This window comes from Micropterus dolomieu, linkage group LG04 (assembly GCF_021292245.1).
Source record: "Micropterus dolomieu isolate WLL.071019.BEF.003 ecotype Adirondacks linkage group LG04, ASM2129224v1, whole genome shotgun sequence".
NCBI lineage: Eukaryota > Metazoa > Chordata > Actinopteri > Centrarchiformes > Centrarchidae > Micropterus > Micropterus dolomieu.
The window spans coordinates 2587409-2607640 of NC_060153.1; the positions used below are offsets into that span (position 1 = coordinate 2587409).

The 20232-nt window shown below is 39.4% G+C and overlaps 1 long non-coding RNA gene across 2 annotated transcripts; it reads right to left on the reverse strand.

The window, feature by feature from the left end:
- Positions 1 to 11175: 11175 nt before the first annotated feature.
- LOC123970178 lies at positions 11176 to 20155 on the reverse strand. 2 transcript variants are annotated; one of them, XR_006824897.1, is made up of 3 exons: positions 19961 to 20155; positions 12380 to 12502; positions 11176 to 11480 (listed from the first exon to the last, which is right to left on the reverse strand). It is a non-coding gene; the product is annotated as an uncharacterized LOC123970178 (long non-coding RNA). The 2 variants fall into 2 exon arrangements; XR_006824896.1 differs by lacking the exon at positions 19961 to 20155 and adding an exon at positions 12798 to 12913.
- Between the last annotated feature and the right edge of the window lie 77 nt (positions 20156 to 20232).

Below are 20232 nucleotides of genomic sequence, written 5' to 3' on the forward strand. Positions count from 1 at the left end.
AAGGAGACATGCTCAGACATTTAAGAATAGTTTCCGGTTCATTACAATTTGGGTCTTATTCTTGTAGTTTTTGTAATGATTTTTATTGCTTTTACAAGTTCTTTGCTGAGTTGTGGAAATCACTGAGTTTGACTAAAGATCAGACAGGTGTTAAACAAACTTTTGGAAAATAAAATAGACACACACAATACAATCATTACCGAACAGTTTACAGATCAACTTCCAGTGCAGTGGATTGTTTGTGGATTGGAAACATTTTGGGTAAGCTCACAATGTAATCAGAATTAGGTGTCTTATTGTTTTCACTTGGACAGTAACAATTAGTGTTAAAGATTACAATTTGTAATCCAGCGATAATATTAGTGTAATTAATGCCAATGCTTTATGACTTCAATATTGTAACAAGTTCAGTGGGGTAGTATGTGCTGGATTTCAGGGGGAAAGATGCACCACTTTTCTATGTAATTTTCTAGTGACTAACATATTGTTACTGAAGATAACTTGGAAGAAAAATATCAATTTACTACTATAATTATTTCAGTAAATCAACTCACAACAAAGTGTAAAGATGCTTCAATCTCATCCTCGCTTATTATCATTTCTCTGTCACTTTTCTGGCTAACGTGGGATGAGATGACCGGTAGGGATTTCTGGCGCAAACTCAACTACTTCCAAGGTGCATGTAGAAGAGGAACTCCAGCAACTTTTGTAATATAAAGAACAACTTCATTGTCAGACCAGGGTGTATTGGATTGTGGTCTTCATCAGGGTCACAATAAAACACATTACAAAATTTTTAATTAAATTGAAATAAGATGAGTATGAAGCAAAAAAGGTTAAGAAACATAAAAGATAACCAATCATATGTATACTTGCAAATACATATTGGGCCAATTCGGCACCCACACACGGATAGGCTGGGTACATGCTCCTGTTGCTTCAGGCCACGGGAAGATGACCTTCAAGCTCCATTATTTTTCCAATCGGGGAAAGCAACCATGAATAAGCGCAACACCAGACCTATTTGAATGACTGAAAAAATTCTGAGATGTGGGCGGTGATTCAGAGGTCTGGAACCAAGCCAATCACTTTACTACAAATAAGGTTGTATTGACAAGCTGTCTCATCATGTGATCCCTCATGTTTTGTGCCTTGTGATACTTTGTTGGAGCTTTGTTGCATGTTTTCAGATCTCAGCAATAACAATAATAGAAATATTATGGGGAAAAATGCATTCACCAAAATTATTCTATTTTCTACTATACTCTACTATGTTTTTTAAAAAGTATCTCTGGACATGTTTAATCCAGTGGCCTGAGTTTTGCTGGATTGATCCAGACAGGTGGGTAGTATAGAGAGGGGGTGGTGAAAACATGGGAAGTAGGGATAAAGTGAACAGGAGGGGGGGAGGCTTGAGACGTTTGTGAAGGTCAGTGAAACTCACGCAGCAGAAAAGACAAGAGGAGGGTGGAGAAGCGTTTTAAGGTGGAGGTCCTGCGTACTATGAGGCCTCCATTCCCGTGACTGATTACAAGAGAAACAGAGACAGATGAAGCACAGGGGCAGTAGTGGCGAGCAGAGAGAAGCAATGAAAACAGAGAGAGATTACACGGATAGACAGAGGGAGAAACAAAGAGCAGGAAGTACAATGTCAAAGACAGGGACAGCGAGACCAAGGGTTGAACTCGACTCAGCTGTGAGGGGCACCTGTTCACGGTTGGACCACCTCCTCCCGCCAGCCTTAATCAAATTTACCACAGAGACAGACTGTGACGACGCCCCCCTCTAACAAGAAACCCACTGTGTGTTACATCCAAATAATCCCTACCTCTAGCCAGGCTCACACTGGGTGCCACTTCCAAAGGTGTCCCACCTCTAACTACACACCCACGGCAGGTTGCACTGAAATAACCTGCTCTCCAAACTCTAATTAACTGGCCAATATTCTCAGGTGTTCTTACATGGGGAGATTTGAACTGTGTGAACATATTTAAATCATTTGATTACATATCACAATATCATGGTTTATGAGTTCTGGATATAATATATCTACAACTACGTTATACATTACACATGTCAAGGGTCTTTGAAGTCTTAAATTTTGCTTATTGGGCAATGGAGAGAATGAAACTGCTTCAGTCCATACATTTGGGAGTCAATACCTACCTTAAGTCCAGTACTGATACCAAAACTATTTTCTCTTCAATACTTGCATAAACATGTTTTTGTCATGTAAGTGAAGAAGTTTCAAATGTTAAATGTTGTCTAAACACAAGCAGCCATACAAGAATTATGATTGAAATCAGGATCCATTTGATCAAAGAAGTACAATTGTGAATCTGCCTTGACATTTGGTTCCCGCTTTCAGTATTTGATAGTTTTCGGTATTCTGTGCCAAAGACACATTTAAATACCCAACCGTGAACATGAATGCTATCATATCAAACATTTTAAGAGTGAACCTCACAATAAATAAATGTGTACTTGAACATTCACCCTCGGCAATGATGACACTATATATATAAAAACACTCAAGACTTGAGACTTGAGACTTGACTTGGACTCTAGCTGCTAGAGTCCGAGTCAAGTCTCAAGTCACTCGTGGTTATAATGAATGTTGCATCACCTGCTGCGTTCAAACCAGGTTGCTTATAAAACTGCATAGCTAAAGGAATTCTGTAACTGTAACCTGTTTTTCACTTACAGAGCACAACCATTTAATGTGCAAAGCAATTAATGACAGCTTAGCTACTCTAAGTCAACACACCCCGCAGACTCTCAAATCCAGCGTTGCATTAACTGAATAAAACCGTAACGTTACATGATCAACAATAAATCTTTATCCTGTTTTTCACAGAGCACAACCATGTAGCCTAATTTACAATGTGTCTACAACTAATGACAGCTTATAAACGACTGTAAATCAACACATCCCCCTAACTCTCAAACACTGTAACATTGCATGATCAACAATAAACCAGTAACATGTTTGCAACATTAATAATTAACGTGATGGCAGCCAGCAGGATGTAAATAACGTTAATCACAAACATACCCAACCGCCTACACGGGTAAGCTAAACTGGAAAGAATGTAAGGTGCATCCTTCCCCCAAGGACGACCGCACCCCTATTCTGTGTGACGGGGTGATAGAACACCAAACCAAAGTACACAAATATACACTACAAACACTCACCTCTGGTAAAGGTTAATAACTGGTAAATCAACTGCCAGAAGTTTGGGAAGTAAACAAACGCTCATTCATCTTTTCATAACGAACGACAGTCGGAGTAAACCTCCGGTAGGTCGTAGCTAAAGCAAGAAGCAAGCTAACGTTAAATGGCCAATGCCAATCTAAACATGTTTACTCACCACAGGTTACTAACCTATTTGTGTTCAGCGCTTCTTTGTTTGGGCCTTGTTGTGTGAAGTTTTTAAGCCGAAGGTTATGATGAATGGCACAGCAGCTGCCGGTGTTTGTTGTCCTCTCTCACGTGTGGCCGCAAGGAACTGATACTAGGTAGGTAAGTTATAGATAACTGAGGGAGGGGAATAACAGCAAGCTCATCAGACTTTTCCTAAAAATAAACATTGTTCACGAGTCCTGCAGCTTGACTGCGAGTCAAGTCTTAAGTCTTTTGAGGACGAGTCTCAAGTCGAGTCTTAAGTCACTGCGTGTGCGACTTAAGTCGGACTCGAGTCCGACTCTCAAACTCGAGTCCCCATCTCTGTATTTAACCTCCTCCAACTACATACAATATACATCAATATCTCCTAAAGTATTCTGTACAGTGTAACAAACATACCCAACCGCATACACGGGTAAGCTAAAGAATGTAAGGTGCATCCTTCCCCCAAGGACGACCGCACCCCTATTCTGTGTGACGGTGTGATAGAAAACCAAACCAAAGTACACAAATATACACTACAAACACTCACCTCTGGTAAATGAAGCACTACCAACCATGTTACACTTGCACAAGTAGGGGAGAGCGGGGTATGTTGTCACACTTTTCACACTGTCTAATATTTACTGAGCAGCGTACATCACAGTGGTACAAATGTCATACCAAATGAAAGAATTAATAAGTTTTGTATTCATTACATCTTCATATCTTATCTCATTATGGAGTTGTAGACTGTTGAATAGAGAGTGTGCACTTGTGACAGTTTGCCCCATAGGCAGGTAAGTTGTCACACTGGATTATCAAATTTACCCCTGGACACTGGATTTCAATTCACAAGACATCCACCATTGTGTCCCTGAGCAAGACACTTAACCCATTGTTGCTCCAGAGGCGTGCTACCTCTGACATGTGTAGCAATTGTAAGTCGCTTTGGATAAAAGCGTCAGCTAAATGAATAAATGTAAATGTAAATGTAACCCTGTACGAAGGATAAGCGGTTGACGATGGATGGATGGATGGATAGATTTAAATTTCAAATTGTAACCAGAACCAAAAATTAAATCAATAAACAATCAAGCCTAGAGAATTTGAAATTCAAAAAAAAATGTTGGCAGAGCACACATTAAGTGGCACAATCTCTTTCTTTGAACTTTATAATCAAACGTTCTCTGGAGTGTAAATAGATCTATGGTAATTGAATGTAAAGCTGCAGATAACTTGTGTAACTTCTTAACTAAACAGATGTGGTGTTTAAACACACTAATGCAACAATGTGAATTTTTGTACAACGTATATATTTATCTGACTAATCAGTCGTGTTTAGAGTCACAGTTCTGGCACACGGAAATTGCCTGGCCTGAGGTGCAAACATTGCAGGCCCATTTGTTGCATTTCACACACTTAAACCACGTCTTCTTTGGAAGACTGTATGAAAATGGCTCCACATAGATGAGGCCAAAAGAGATGTTAGCGGCTTGTGTTAAAATCCTTAGCTGTACTACTTCCGTCAGGTGGTGTACTGTCATTCTCTGGCTTCAGTTGATAATTTTCTTCCTTCCTTCAAAAACACATTCCTCCTTGCAATTACAAATTGATTCCAAGCTTATTTGTCACTACCATTGTTGTCTAACTAAATTAATAACTGTATGATGTAGTGTGTGTGTGTGTATCTACTAGCAAACTACATGCCTACGGTATAAGACCGTATATACTCTGTCATGAATTCAGTCTTGTCCATGCATACGGCTGCTGCTGTAAACTACAGTGTATAATATTTTATTTACAGAATCATTTAATACTAGTGTCAGAGGAAATTCCACAATTCCACATAGTTTTTTGTGCATGTTCTATGTGTTTATTTGTGCTGGGGAAACTAATCACATGCGACAAATTGCCCCAAAGTAAGTGAGACAACTTGCCCCAAACTGACATGTGTGCTAATGTTGGCTAAATCTCAAGGTTAGCTTAACATAGCACTTCAGCAGAAGTATCAAAAGACACGTTATTGTCTCCTCTACTTTGTACAAAGTTATCATTTTGAACATTCATACCTAATAAGGTTGGAATACATTAAATGTAAAGAGCAAATGTTTTATTTTGAAGCAAAAAAATAAAAAAGTTGTGCTCACCTCAGATTAGAGTGACCTTGACCACATGTGAACAGGAAGTTGAGTCACACAAAATGGCTATTTGATTTTTGACATAGAGCCTCTAGTGAGACACATGAGACAACTTACCCCGCTCCCCCCTGTAGAATGGCGCTTTTTCATAGAATTTTGTGGGGGAGGGTTGGGTTTCTTTCATTTCTATTTTATTTTAAACTATGTATTTTGGTTGATTCCGCTTGTTCATGAGATTGTGTGCAGTGGGGAGAGTTCACTGACTGTATTTTCTTTTATATGGTTTACATTGTTGATGTTTCACCCATGAAAAATGACAGTCATCAGTTGTTTGTCCAAATTCAAATGATTTAAATCACAGGATGCAAACTTATGACCTATCCATAACCTAGTAGCTTTTGTCCCTAACCAAACCTGAACCATAGAGGTGGAGAACAAAAAAACAGCTGGATCAATCAATTTTGTAATGATCACATGTGCTGACAAACTATATATTTTGTCATTTGTGTGTTGTGATTGCATTGGAAAAGACAAAAGCTTTTCCAGAAAGGTCAGTCTTTGTAATCTTTTCATTTTTTCCTCCATAAATTCAGTATTGTTTGGTCACAGAAGTGGCCATTCTCTTCAATAAGACTTCACCTCTCAAAAGACTGCAATAAAACACCAAGAATCAATGTTCTATTTTGTTTCCTTTTTCTTTAACTATTAAATGCATCAATGGGTTCCCTCCTACCCTTCATTCCTCTTCCTGATTCCCTACATAACAGATTGACTCCACTCACCGCTGACAACATTTATTAATAGTGTTTTTCTTGTAGATATGATTCATTCCATCATCCCTCTCCATCTTCTCTGCTATCTCCGTTTCTCATTCAATCTGTCGCTCCCTCTCCTCCCACTCTCTCTTATAAGAGAGAGAGGTGTCAGTTTCAGTGAAACAACTTAATTCTGATGTCAATGAATTAATTAGATGTGTTAATGAGCTAGCGACAGCTAACCCAAATTAAATTAATACTGTAATGGCCTCAGACAGCGAGAATTAGCTCCCATTTCAGTAAACGCTTTCTGGAGTGTACACAGCCGCCAAGGATAGACACACATACACTGATACACACACACACACACACACACACACACAGCTCAAACAACATCCATCCCCCCGAGCAGATCATCATCCAGATGTAATTAACTGACTAATTACAGGAGCTCTCACTCGCCCCCCCTCCCCTCACTACATCTCTCTTCTCATTCTAATACTTTGACTGTCAGTCTTTCTCATGCTCTGTAATTTGACCCTTATGAGACACAAGTTTGTCATATTTCCTTACAGTTTAGGCACTTCTTCTCGTGTTTGTTTTGGTTTGCTCATTCATTACCTACATAAAGCTCTAAAGAAGCATTAAGTGGTTGTTTAACATTTAGTTGTCACTGTAGCTGTGTTCTTCCTTCCTCTCACTCCTCTTGTCATCACACTTAGAGTCTCATTACACACAACAGGCCTGACTTAAAGGCTGTTTAGTCTGCTATTAGCTTTAATAGTGACTCCTCCACAGTTGCCACGCTCCAGTGGACCTGCTGATGGGAAGTGGTGTCACCAGACTACTAATCTGATCTTAGAGGCACAAAATGGCTGCTGTCTGTCTGAGGTCAGCGGTCATGGAGTAAAATGGTGTCACAAGTTGGAGGATTTCAGTTTTTGGTGTTAATGTGGCTTTCTCTTCCATTCTTTGTTTGTTTCTATATTTCTTTCCTTTGATACCACTTTCTGATAATGGACACACAATAAGTGGTTAATAAGTTGTAAATAATGATTCAGTCTGATGACTTATTACAATTTAACTCTTGACCCTTTATTAATGACGTAAGAAAAACGTTCCATCCAGATGCTTTTATGGAGAAGAATAAACATCAGCCAATGGATTTTACAAAAACCTGTCCTAATAGACTCATGATATACATGCATTTTACTAACACATATGAGTAGACAATCAGCTGCAACTTGAGGGGTATTATTCACTGCCTGGTAATTATTGCACTGGTAGCCAAATGGTTACAGCACATGCCGGCGAACTTTGTTGCATGTCATGTCCTTTTCTCTCCCCCATTTCTTGTCTGCCTCTTTACTCTCACTCTGTCCAGTATATCTTACCAACACAAAACCACACAGGTCAAATAATACACACTGTTGCAGTGTTTAATGCAAATCGATTTGTATGAGATAGATCAGACACATTATACAGAGGTAGTAGTCAAGGCAGAATGCTAATCCATGCTTTTCCTATAAATTGAGCTTTTCAGAAATGTTGGAAAATAGACCATTGGTGTTGATCCTTGTTATCAGGGGTTGCCACAATATTGGGATATGCTATTGTTAAGCCAGGGATGGTGAATGTGCTTGTATAGAAAACATTGGTTCTGGATTAAGAATGCGTGTTATACACTGTTGGTGTATGTTGCCCTAATGCAAACAAAGTGTCTGTCTTTCTCTTTAGAGAATATATATATAGATATATAGATATATATATGTTTGCGAGTTTCCAGAATCTATTACTGTTTACTAAATAGGACATCAACAGAAGGGAATTCGCATGGCAGAGCATCCCCGCAAAATTAGATGTAGGCCTATCAGGTAAAGTTATGTAATGTTAGCCTATAATTTTAACTTAAGCTAAATAGGCTACAGCTGTTTAGCGTACAGAAGCCGTTGCCATGGTTACTATCCATAGAGCGCCTGGCGTTTACTCGCGGAGCGGTGTCTGATCACCGGGGAGCAAAGAGCAACCTTGCGGGGCAGAGCGACTAGGCTACCTTGCGATTTTAAGAACATTCCTAAGACCGACATCTTCCCCAATACTAACCAGCATGCAGTGCGTAGCTATCCACTTAACTATGGCATTTGATCGCTTGTCTGTTGTTTATCTACTTCTCCCACACGCTGCATCCAGCTTAGTCTGTCGAAGTCTCCCTCCACTGCTTGTTTGGGTGGGTGATTTGCATGCTGATCAACATCCCACCCCTCCTGTGACCCATGGTTCGACTGTATGTGTATTCAGAGCCAGTGAGCAACGGACTGTCAAAATAATAATAATAATAAAAACTGAATTGAAACTAATGTGCAATAAAATAATTGTCAGCGTTAATTAATTAATGCGTTAACGGGATAATAATGCGTTAATGTGGCCAGCCCTAATGTACATATATATATATACCAGCATTCATTGTCTTAATTGAATCATGCAGACATAGCAGCAGACGTAGCATTACTTTCTAAAGACATGAGGTAGGCCTACAAACAATGCCCCTAGGTAACATGCAGATAGTCATTGTGCACATGGCAAGGTGTAGTTAAAGTACGTAGCCTATGTCAGAGGCTTTCAGTAGCTTGCAATCTGTAAAGAATCAATAAATTATATTTAAGTGATTAATAATGTTGTGGCCAACAACTTGAAGACTTGTTGGTATATTTCTTTCTTTCCCAACACATGGGACAGAGAAAGTAGTTTCTGTACTTTTTCACTCACAAAAAAGATGGTGGAAGTAAGTGTACCCACTCAGTAATCTTTTCCTCTCTTCACTATTTGTATCTCTTCCTTCCTTTGTGATCTGACTCACCTGGTTGTGCTGTGAACTGGCTGCGAACAACACAAATTGAACAGGTTATAATCTACTCAGAGACCTCGTGACGTTGTGTTACTGCTCTATATATGTACAATTACAGTGTGTGTGTGTGTGTCTACAGTGGGCCTGTCTGCGTTAGCATGAGCGTTTTCCCGGGGTGAGACTCTGCAGGGAGTGAGCTTCTCTCACAAACACCATCTGTCAACAACAGGCTCACCTGCTAGCAAACATTTAGCTCAGGAACCATCTCGCCTGCTCGCTCACTCTCTCTCTCCCTCTCTCTCTCTCACACACACACACACACACACACACACACACACACACACACACACACACACATCAATATAATTCAGCAATGTCAAAGCAGAAGATAATGTAATTTCCCACTTAGTAGACTTGACAATCTCACCTGCTTTGCAGCCTCTCCGATCTCTGATGAATACATGTGGATATGTGTTTGCATGTGCGTTTGATGGATAGAACAGAGGGGTAGAGACATACTGAAGGGATTAAAAAAAGCACCAAACAGAACATTTGACACCTTGTCTTAACATGAAAATGATTGGACTGGAGAGCAAAAAGCAATATGCAGAGTGGGGAGCGATTGAGGGACGGGGAAGGTGAGAAGGAGGGAGATGAAGACAGGAGGGGGAGACTATTACCTGAGGTGTCTGACTAAATTAACTTCTCATCATCACTAATTAGCCCCTTGTTCCTCTGTTCCCTCCAGGTGAGCGCTAGCTATATTATTGTCTTTGTAGTGTAGTGTGTGAATGTGCGTGCGTATGTGTCTCATGTTCATGGGAATGCGAGTCCCTTGTAAGAAAAGACATTCAATTCACTGTCTTTGACTTTTGTGTGTGTATCGCCTAGATAATCAGCACAAAAACAATATTTTGAATTTGATTCATATTTAAACATGCAAGTTATCATTATAAAATGTAGTGTATATAATAGCATAAAAGAACTTTAAACTATTTCAGGTCTGTTATGGCCATTTTATTATATCCTCAAAATTTGATAGCCACTCAGTCCGCTAAGCTTGTCTTCATGTTTAATTTGATTAAGGACAACTTTCTTGTGAATTAATCCAGTTTTCTCTCAAGGCAAGGAGGCGGAAAAATGTTGAATGATAGATTTACTTTATGTCCTTTTTCATATTGATACGGTAAAAATCTTGTTTCAGTCAAATATGCAGAAATTTCTACATCTTTACCTGCACCACATTTTTCCTAAACCTTCCCAGATATGCACACTAGACCACCTTATAGCACTATGACATATCGTAAAATCATACAAATATTTGTACATAAGAATAAGAATACACAAGAATAAAAACTCTTGTGTGAGCTTTAATGATGTTAGAACTAGTAGAAAACCAGTAGAGTACATTTGTCTTAAAACCGCAAATGTCAATCTGGTGTTGCCAGAGTCAGTAGGATTCATCCTCTTGGCACCATGGATACCTGTACCACATTTCATGGCAATACATCCAATAGTAACTGCAATATTTCAATCTGGATTACACTAGTGGACTAAGCAACAGACAGACATTTCCATCAAGCCATGCAGAAAGTTGAATTTGTCTAAGAATAATGAAAATTTAATATGTATCAATAAAACAGGAACACACATGGGAAGAGAGGATCTGAAAAGTATCAGCTGCACATGAAATTACTGTGTAGGAAGCTCATCCAGAAATAAAACCTTCAATTAGATCGAAACATCTTTCTGTAAAAAAGAGTGAGTATTACTCATATTACCTTTGGTGTATTAGCGCGCGTTGACAAAAGACATATTCATGGTATATATTCCTGCTTTCTCAACAGCACATGTTTAGAATGTAGAATAATCTGATTATTCAAATAGATGTTAATTAGAGCTGTTTCCTCAAAAGATGGCTTTATTTGGTTGAATAAAAGCGAGTCATCTCTGAAGATTCCTCTAAAGCTACAAAAGAACCTGCGTGGACATAAAAAGAACAGCTCTGTCGTTTTTTGTTTTTGTTACATTTTTATTTGCCCAGTTTTCTTTTGTCTTCCCTCAGTGTTCCTCTGGTGGGACATAATTTGAAGTGGAACAATGGCGCCGGATGAATAACCTGATATAATACATATTCATGGCGCTTGAGAAGCAGTTGAGTTGATCCACTTGTTTGAGACACAACAAAGGTAGCTTCCGCTCCTCTGTTATCCTCTCTGCTCCCAATCCCTCCTCCATGCCTCCTTCAATAGTTTGCCTGTTCATTCCTCCTTAATTATCTTTTGAAATCCCCCCTCTGTTTAAACCTTTGTCCTTTTCCCATGTGGAACCTATAAACAGACAGCAGCAGCTTTCTGGGGGGAAATAAAAAGTGGAGGGAGAAAGAAGACAACATTTCCCAGGTTAATCTTCCTCTTGCTGAAGTAGTGGAAGAATAAGTTGCTCTTTTGCTCTGTAGCAATAATTATTGGTGTTACATACATACACTGACTTCTACCTGTAACATGCAAAGTTCTCCTGGACATGTAAAACATGCAAACACTGGCCGTAAAATAACAACAGACAAGAATAGCTTCAACAGTCTCATTGGTAGAACAATTGTAATTACAATAACATTGTCTGGTAATCCTTCTAAATAGGAGCCAGGAACTAAATCTGTTTGATGACGGTGGTGCTCAGATTAGTTGCCTTTGACCGGTTTGTACGGTAATCCTCATTAACAAAACACTAATCCCCCCCTCCGTGTTGCCATGTTCGGTCGCACCACCCAACCCCCCTTTACATATAAAACTTCACCAAACTTCTTGCCCCACTTTGACAGAGACACCATAATCAACCCAGTCAAATCAAAATCCTGTAAACTATTCATACAGTGTATTCAGTCTTTGCGCTGACACAGAAAGGATTCAACAAAGTTTGCTGAGTTGTTTAACAACAGGCTCACACATGTCAAAATCCTATCAGCTTCTCACACAAAGGGTTCTTTAAATGTTTGTACATTCATGGTAAATTATGAATCATGGCTATTATGTTCCTACATTCAGCCCATGAAACATGAATATCTGTGTTGAACAATGGATTGAGAACATTCCCTGCTTGTCAGTTGGCTTCCAGCAGTTGAAGCAGTTGAGGAACGAGCTGAATTTGAATGTACTTTACGGTAAGTGATAGACCCAGGACCCATTTTATTTTGGTTTAAAGAAATAAAAAGCTTGTGTCCTGGTCGTAGCTCAGTAATAAAATCCAAACACACCACAGAGCGCCTCTCTTGTCTGGCTGCTGACAGCGCTGTCAGCCCAAGAGTCAACCACACTGGACGGCAGTAGAGGTAGCACCAGGCTCCGGTTCAAAAGCGTTTTTTTCGACCTTAGGTTACCTAAGAGACGGATCACAGAGTTCATTCTTAGAGATACTGCGTCAGTCAATCGACCAAGCAGAGAGGAGAGAGAGAGTCTGACCTACTGTTTTGGAAACTTATAGACTTACTTTAACTCAGCAATTGAGCCTAAAAATTCTTCTCATATCTACACAATGTGGAATAATTACATTTTGAAGTACATTTTTCTATATTTATGTCTTCACGTTAAATTATCTGAAGTAAACGGAATTGTTTAAAGGCAGTGCTTGAACGTGCAATACTTCCTGCCTTGTTTTCCCTCAAAAACACTTACCACAAACACCTCCATAACACAGCCATTTTTTAGGCAAAAAAACACTCCTCTAATAAATTTCCAGGCTACACAAACTGCCCCTGACACACCTACTGCTGGAGGCTCCTCGCCCACAATCCTTTGCTTTGTAATTATTCAAAAAACAGACAGGACCGAGAGCTGTGATTCGCCAGCCCTCTTCAATTAGCGTTGTGTTAATTAAAGAGCATCATCAGGTTCTCGTTAGTGATTAAACACCCGAGTGTGATTACTTAACTCAGCAGGACTCCTGACGAATCATCTGCCCCCTGATCCCTCCGATGAGTGTACGTGAGTGTGTGAGTGTGTCTGAACATGTTTGTGTATGTGCATTTGAAATTTAGCAATGCTAAGGCGCTAGCGAGAGGAACAGATTCTCCCGCTCACGCTGCATATCAATGCTTCAATGAACACTGCATATGCAAATCTGCGAGGGCGTCTGTGTGTGTGTGTGTTTGCGTGTCCGATTAAAGGGGGATTTTTGTTCACTTGCTGATGAGGTGTCTGAAGTAAGTTAATTGCCTATCAAGAGAGCAAGCCAGCTCTGCCTCTTGTGTGTGTGTGTGTGTGTGTGTGTGTGTGTGTACACTTTATTTGTGTATTTGTCAGTGGCTCTGCATGCATGTCTATGTCACTTCACCAGCTAATTGCTTATCAGAGGACTGCTCAGGTCCCTGTTCTTTGCTTGGCTCAAGTCTGTGTTTAAGTGCGTGTGTTTGCATATTTATTAGCCCATGTGCATAAACATAAATGTATATTTATTCAGTGGTGGAAGTAACAAAGTATATTTATTCAGATCCTCCCATATGATAACACTATAACTTTTTAGTTGTAACAAAAAAGTCATCTGTGATTAAAACCAATAAGTAAAAAGTTTCTGTAGCCACAGTCTGATATAGCTTGTGTCTCTGTACCATAGAAACTATTAAAAAGCATAAGAAGACATACTGTTGCATTGGTTGACATGTTACTTCATTGCATCAACACAGTGAATGTTGTTCCTGACTACCTTTTCAAGCTTGATATAAGGTCAGCGTTGGGAAGACATCGTGATCAGGTAGATGTTTGTTTACATTAGGTTCAATTGCTGTATTGATTGCAATGAAAGCACAAGACTTGTCTTGGGTAACCATAGGTTGGAAAGGAGATGACGCACACACTTGCTAAATGTCAGTGCATCAACCTTTGCTTCAAGATAGCAGACTGGATGGTCCAACTCCTGTCAGGATGCAGGTTCGAAACAGAGAAGAAAATAATAAATGTATCAAATTATAGTATAAAAGAAATGGAGTACTCCTAAGGCTCTCCCTCTCTCCACTGTCTGACTCTAATAAAGGCATTAAAATGCCCCATAAGAGTGTTTCAGCCTTGGTGAGGAGGTCAGGTTGCAAACTTGGTGACTTTGACACATGAAACTGTGATCTTGGAAAACATTGAAACTGAGGACTTGAAGTTTTTGGATGACAATGAAGTTCTACAACATGAAAGTATAACCTCAAGCTACGCTACAGAGACAATACTTGTTGGTAGGAATAATGCTTGGTTTTAGTCCAAAAGTAATTTTGAGGTGAAGTATTTTCCATTTTTTGCTCCGTTATACTTCTACTACTTTTTACTCTACTACATTTATTGAATTGAATTAAATGCCTTTATTGTCATTGCATGTTACTGTACATACAGCTGTGTAATCTCTCTTAAAAAGAAACTGAAATAATAATTCAATAATACATAATAAAACATGACAATTTTGAATACAGTATTTACAGTATTGTATTTTTGAGTATTTTTATAATATGCTGCTACTTTTACTTAAGGAAACAATGCAAGTAAATTTTTCCCCATGGGTTTGTGTCTTTATGTGTGTTTTGTGGGCTGTGTGTCTTTGTGTGTGTGTGTGTGTGTGTGTGTGTGTGTGTGTGTGTGTGTGTGTGTGTGTGTGTGTGTGCTCCCAGCAGAGTAGTTTACCTCCAGAGGACCGAGATGCTAATTAAGATGAATCCACCTCCAGCCCCTCCTACCCCCCCAACATTCATCAGTGTTATGCAAATGTAGTTGTGTGCGTATGTAAAAATCACATCTGAGGCCACACAGATCACAGCTACCACCATCCCATCTGACTCATAGTAATATATAGCATTTAATAACAATGTGTAAACACACACACAGAAAATCAATATCCATGATTTAATAATGCAATGTACTGAGCCTACTGGTTTCAGTGGCCTTATTCCTGGCCACAAGAGCATCGCGACTACAACAGGCACCAGAATAACAGATCTACTGCAAGTGTGCTAATTGAATGCATGTGGGTGTGTGTGTGTGTGTGTGTGTGTGTGTGTGTGTACACATGCAATGAAGCAACGGGCCGGACATTCTTCATCTCTGGAATGATGAAGTAGGATTTAATAAACGAGCAAAAACACACACATAAACTCACACACATGCAGATACCCTCAGCAGGTGAGCGTAGCTGAGTTGACACTTTGTCAGCACAGTGTAATTTGACATAATGAATGCAAGCATCGTTACTGCTGTTAATTGGCCAGACTAATTATACTCCGAGGACGTCATTAGAGAGAACCTGCCGCTCCAACTGTGTGTGTGTGTGTGTGTGTGTGTGTGTGTGTGTGTGTGTGAGAGAGAGAGTGAGAGAGAGAGAGAGAGAGAGTGTTTACAAGTCAGGGCAGACGGTGGGAAAAGTGCAGTAGACTGAAAGAGACTGGAGGTGGAAGGGAGCTCAGGAAGGGAGCTTTGAAGAGGAGCAGTGCAGGTGGTCAGGACTGATGGAGGGGGAGGAGACAGAGGTGGAGGGGTGAGGAAGGATCTACTTTAGGCACAGTGGGAGAGGTTAGTTAACATTTCAGGCCAAAAAGAGGCGATGGAGGAACACAGGAGGTTTGACGAGTGAGAACAGGACGAGGGCAAGGTAGCTTGAGAGGTTGTCAGGTCAAAATAGACAGGAAAAGTTTGTTAATGTCGTCAGTCAAAGGCAGGGTTACAAATACACTACACAGCCAGTCTATTTAAAATTAATTACTTTTTTTGTTGCCGAGGTCTAGAAATAAAGGTTGAGTGAGCAAGCTCTTTTAGTTATGATTACTTTATTCCTGGGGTGTAAAAAAATATAAATCTTTACCAAGAAACACAATTTTCATGTGTGTTTTGAAGCATAAAAAGCCAGCCACTTCATTCTTTGTACCTCCCTGTACTATTTTCCATCAGATGAGTTTACCCAGTATACTGACTAAGAATGATACTTGATTCAGACACAGATGTTTAAGATTGCTTCATTAGGAGCTATTCAGCTCTAAACATTATTTGTCCAAATGTCTGCACAAATGACTTAAATGCAGAAGAACATGTAACAAACAAACATTTTCAAACATGTTAGTTCTTGCCTTTTGATTCTACGGCAGGTTGACGTTTGTCTGAAGTGAAAACAAAAATAAAGTTCTTAACTTTATCAGTTGATATGAAAGATTAAACCATACACATGTAACCAAAAGCTTGTTTTAATTAATTATTGCTCAATACAATAAGCTGAGAATGAGTTAGACAAATCAAGTCGGTTCCTTGATGTGTACAAATCCCCATGTGTTTCCATTTGCCTAAACCTGGCTTCAACCTAAGCCATAACCTGCAACTAGTTACCTCTGCTTATGCCTAAAAATAACCATAATGTTGAATTAAATCAAGCCTTAAACTTCTTCCAACCAATATGAGACCGCCAGGCCGTATCCCTCTGCCATGGCTCAGCAAGGAAACACTGTGAAAATAAAAGAGAGAATTTCTTCCTGAAGACTGACCTACCCACCTGGTTAGGCTAACTCAGCCCCCTCACACCTCTTCTTAGCTTCACCTGAATGGTTACTTGCACAGAAGTAGGACTGTGGATGGATCAGCCATCACTTACAGTGTGGCCGCTGTGGTCTCTTAATGGCTAGTACGGACAGTCCGGTCTTTTTTCAATGTACTATAGTTAGCATGTGAGTATTGAATTAAGACAGGTTTATGAATCGGTCTTTAATATCCTTTCCTCTAAGAAGTTATACCTCAGTGAGCTGAGTAAAGAAAAATAAAGTCATGCAATCAGAGGAAGGTAAGAAGTAATCAGTTATGGATTATTTTTCTTAAAGTGGGCAATTTACTATATTGTGTCCACTCAAATAAAACCCTCACTGATAAAAGATTGGGTACTTTTCATGAAAGACCTTTTTTTTTTTTAAATCTACAATGACCAAACAACAACATGCTAATGCCTCTTGGCTGAAACTGCATCAGTGGAGTATTTACTTAATCAGCCATTACAGCCGAGCAATTTGAGCAAATTCTGAGAAACAATATCGTCTGCTGATGGGGGAGGGGGGGGCTGCAACGGGTAAAGCATGTAATTTCCTAATTCTGATCCTGCAAGACAATCCGTCCTTATCAGTGTCTGATTCCAACATTGGAGGAAAAGTAGACAGAAAAGCTGCAGGCCATCACACACACACACGCACACACACACACACACAGACTGCACAGAAGACAGAGGCATGAAATTACACAAAGGAAAGGAATACAGATAGAAAGACTGAGAGAATAGTGAGAGAACAAACAGGCCTATCAAACGACCACAGACCCAGATAACAAGATAAGGCCTAATCAATCAATCCTTGCACACGGCGAGAGATTGCGCTAAGTGGCTCATGAGTCCTGCTGTAAATTAAATCTGCACACTCCTTCAAGTAAGACAGAATGGAGGGAGTGAGAGTTGGAGAGAAAAAGAGAAAGAGAGAGGGGCGATAATAGAAGGTAATTTCATCAGAGTGGCCCATGATGAAGCTTTTACATGGTGGTTTGAGAGGCCAAACTAAAAGGCTGGAGGTTTGGTGATATTGAATATGAGTGGTGTGTCATGATTCGATTTGTAAAACGATAGCCAGGAATTAGATTACAGGGTTTAATGCGGATATCTGAAAGGGTGTCAGACCTTAAGGGTTTGGTGTGTTTGAGTGTGTGCGTGCGTCTTGAAATTTTCTTCCTGTGCAGGGGAAGCCTATAACATACTGTAATTCACTTTAATTCACTCACTCCAGCATCGTCCATCCTCATCACCGCCGTGCGTCTTCTGTGTGTGTGTGTGTGTGTATGTGTTGTTTTAGATGATGTAGACTTACCATCACCAGCCTGCCAAAACAAAAAATTCTTTGGAAAAAGCAAAGCAGTGAGCAGCAGAACCATAAATAATAAAAAATAAAAAAGAGGGAAGCCAAAAAAAAGAAATGAATGCAAATCTGTGTTTTGGCAAAACAGAGGTGCCAGTGTTCCTCCGGATGATAAATCACTTTCTTGGTTTTCTGTCTTCAGCCACAGTGCCAAAGTGTGTGTTTCTTTTGGCGTCGCTTCATTTTTCGGTTATTGGAAAAATGTCTTCACAAGGCAATAATTAAGACTATTCAAATGTTTACTCTAACATCTACTCTGTTTGTATGAGTGTGTGCATCAGCTAACTCCAGCTCTCAGTATTTATCCAGAGAAAATGCTGAGTCTGTGAAAAACAGTACCAAACATTAGTAGAGACAGATCGTCTTGATGATGGACGAGTCTAGTGTTAGTTGACTCTGTCTGGTCTTGTCCAGGTGGCTCACATTGCGAGTGGTGAAAGAAAGTCAGCTCCACTGCATCTCTCGCTCATTGTTCTGGTTTTACAACCTGCAGCTTTGCTGTTTTGCTTCTGCTCTCATCACTTGTGACCAGCGGCGGCAGGCAGATGTTTTCAGTGATAAAGCTCCGATAAACCCACTGTATGCCAATTAGTGACTAGCTGGTGAACATAGTGAAGCATTTAGAAGCTAAAGAGACAGATATTTTTTTCTCAGGAGATAGTGGAGGCCAGACCAGAGCTAACAAACTTATGGCCAGAAACACAACTCCAAGAAATTTGTTTTTGGTATTTTGGTGCATAACGATCCTAATAAACATAGAAAGAGATAAAATATCAGAATCATAAATATAAAATAGTTTTTGAATGAAAAGAAAAACTGCATTCACAAACAAAACAAGACAAAACAGCACGCACAAACACACTGAGGCAGCCATCCGCGGCTCTATCTCGCTACACCAGTTACCAAATGAATGCTAACTTTGCCCTGTGTCTGCTGGATGTGTTGACAGAATTTTAATTGTATATGGAATATTATTTTGGACCTGTTGTTTTTATTTGATGTGAAGTTATTATTATTTAATTTATTATTTAATATATTTGTTTTTTGTTTGTTTTTTTTAGTAAAACTAATTAACTGTAAGAAAGCAACATGTTGGCCATATCAGCTTAAGAGGGTTACAAAATGCTTTACAAGAAAGTAGCTAAAGAATTAAAGGCAAAAACTTAACAAAAACAACAAACTAAATCATTAAACTGAAGAACTACAATTTAATCTTATAAGTAGAGTAGATGATACATTATTCTACAGTGGAGTAAGAAACATAAAATTAAAAGTCAATTTAAAAGAAGTATAGATGTAGCCTGCTTCATCTACAAAAGTGTTTCAAAGTCTGGCGGCTAAAAAAATTCTTTACATAGTAAACTACATTAGAATGTATTCCACATATCCAAAGTAAAAGTACAGTTTAACTGAATGCTTTCCCTTTCTGACCTCAAGTGGTTCCTTACAAATAGTTTTCTCTGTGTTGGTTTTGCGTTATCTATCTCTGAACACACACTGTCCGTTGTCTTGTGTTGACACATTTGACACATACAAATGTCAGTCCTTCTTGATCACTGACACAAAACAACACTGCGAAATAACACAGTGGCATATCCTGAGAGGTTCTTGTGCATCCACTTAGTGTGACTCGTGTCAACTACATGCCACTGGTAGTGTTGAGATTTGTGCTGCTACCCCAGTACAGTGGAGGTAAATGGTATTTTATTTGTGGCGTAAAAGAGCTAGTGTTGCGAATTTAGTCAGGTAGTATTCTTGGTTCCAGCTTTGCTTAGTTTTCAGTCGGAGAGCTGCACCTCTAGCGAAAAGTTATATAATACAGGTTCCATTTTTAGTTGTTCCTGGCATGTTCCATGTTACAAACTGTCCCACAGCACCCCCAGCTGAGTTGATGCAAGGCTATTTAGACTGTTTGTTGTTTTGTGTGCAAGCGCTTACCGTCCCAAGTCCATATTTTGCTGTAATAAAACATTTGGCAACAGAAGAGAAATACTCTCCTAGTCATTATTTACATACGCTAACCACTAACCGAAGTTGCTACAGTACATTACATTTACTGAAAAGCTTAAAAAACACTTGGACACCTCTGTTTTACCAATCACGTTCAAAATTACAATTAATCTGTTTCCAGAACCAGTGTCCCTGTTACTGTTACTCTGGATAACAAACAGAACAGAACAGAACTGTTTTGCCTCAGTAGCCAGTACTTC